Source organism: Acyrthosiphon pisum, chromosome A1 (assembly GCF_005508785.2).
Source record: "Acyrthosiphon pisum isolate AL4f chromosome A1, pea_aphid_22Mar2018_4r6ur, whole genome shotgun sequence".
NCBI classification, from domain to species: Eukaryota; Metazoa; Arthropoda; class Insecta; order Hemiptera; family Aphididae; genus Acyrthosiphon; species Acyrthosiphon pisum.
In genome coordinates this window covers 65,412,524-65,414,480 of record NC_042494.1, presented here as the reverse complement: position 1 = coordinate 65,414,480, position 1,957 = coordinate 65,412,524, and positions in this window count along the sequence as shown.

Genomic DNA, 1,957 nt, shown 5'->3' with positions numbered 1-1,957 from the left:
CGATTGGTAAAAAATATACCTATATAGTTATTGTTTTAGAGACTTATTATGAACACGTCTTGTAGTTTAATTTACAAAAAAACTGAAATTCAATTAATAATATTATGTTATGTGTATGTATATTTCTTATAATTAATTGTTATTAATTTTTTTTTTTACATTAGGGTGTGCCTGGGCACACCTGGCACACCCTGTAGATCCGCCTATGAGATTGACAAATATGGGTATTATATCGATTGAGATTTGAGCGTGAATTGGCTTCAAAAGTCAACTTCGAAAATATTATATTACATATGAATTTGTTAACAAAAAAGAACGAAAAGTGAAATTTTGAAATGTAAAAAAAATCATTTTTTTAAAAATTATTATATTGTAAGGTTATAATAAGTTTGGCAATGTTTACTATTTTTTTTTTATTAATATCATAATTATTACTAACAAAAATAAAATAACGAATGCATAAGTCTTTTAAATGTGTGTGCGTGTGAGGGGAGGGGGGGATTTACAAGGGCGGAAACATGATAAATGGCCAGGAGCGCTAATGAACAATGCTACGGCTCTGGCTATCAGTTATCATTATAAATCACAATCATTATAATATTCACATGAATTAATAAACAATAATTAATTCATATTATGTTGAATTTCAATTCATACCTACCAATTAAATATAATAATTTAAATCACAGTTATCAATATTATTAAAACAATTTAGTCTTCGAAAACAGTGACCGATGAAAAAACCTTAAATGATAACAAACAAATACAGGTAAATATAGTGAAATTAAAGCATTAGGTATTTAGGTAGGTCGTAGGTCTTGAGAGGATGCTACACCCGCGTCCCGCATGTGTTGTCACCGTACCTATTACAAATGTACAACATAGCAAAAACTGTTTTGCGCGGGAAAGAACATAGAAAGATACAATCATAACTAAGAAACGAGATTTTCACGATATAAAGAGTTTAACTTTGGCTGTGCAACGTTGTTTTTATTTTTTTGATATCATTTGTATGTAAAAAGTTTTTCAAGATTGAAAAACACAAACAATAATGGTTTTTGAAACTGTAAGAACTTTTTTCATCTAAGTGATATCAAAAAAATAAAAACAACGTTGCGCAGCCAAAGTTCTCCTTTTTATGTGGTGAAAATCTCGTTTCTTAGTTATGACTGTAGTCTTCTCGATTTTTTCCTGCACAAAATAGTTTTTTCTATGCTGTACATTTGTAAGACGGAGACAACACATGCGGATTCACACACGTCCTCTTAAGCAAATTTCTTCAAAAATTACACGAAAACTCCTTCAAAACCACCAGAAATTACAATACCCACCAAGTAGAATTTTTTCCCACCATGAAAACTTTAAGCCTTCCAGATTTAAAGGGAAACCATAAAAAAAACACCGATGCACATTGCACCTTTAGTTTGATGTTAACTATTGAGTCATAATTTTGTATTTTTTTTTTCAAATAGGTACCTACATAATTAAAAACAAGTTCAAAATCTAAAAAGTGAAAAACGTTATACTTACATTTCTACCTAGGTACTATAATGTTAGGCAATAGACTTATACAATACATCCCGGGGGGAAGTGCCCCGGCGTCGTGATATACAGTATAGGTAGAATAAATTGTAAAAAAAATATATTTAAAAGAGCCTAAATCTAAGTTTTTTAATTAATTTATCACTTTCTAAAACTCTAATATTGTTGACAATTTTTTTTTTACTTTTTAAATTTAATAAACATAATTTGAACATGTTATCTTGTTTAACATATTAATAATTATACAATGTTAGCTGATAGCACACTAAAAAAACTTACAATTAAAAAAAATTACGATAAATAGTTGAAAAGTTTTAAAAATATAGAAAAATATGTAGAAAGTTTGTTTTTGTAAAAAAAAATAAAATTGACCATAACTAAAAAATGTGAATAAAAGATCTTCCTCCTTTCCCTC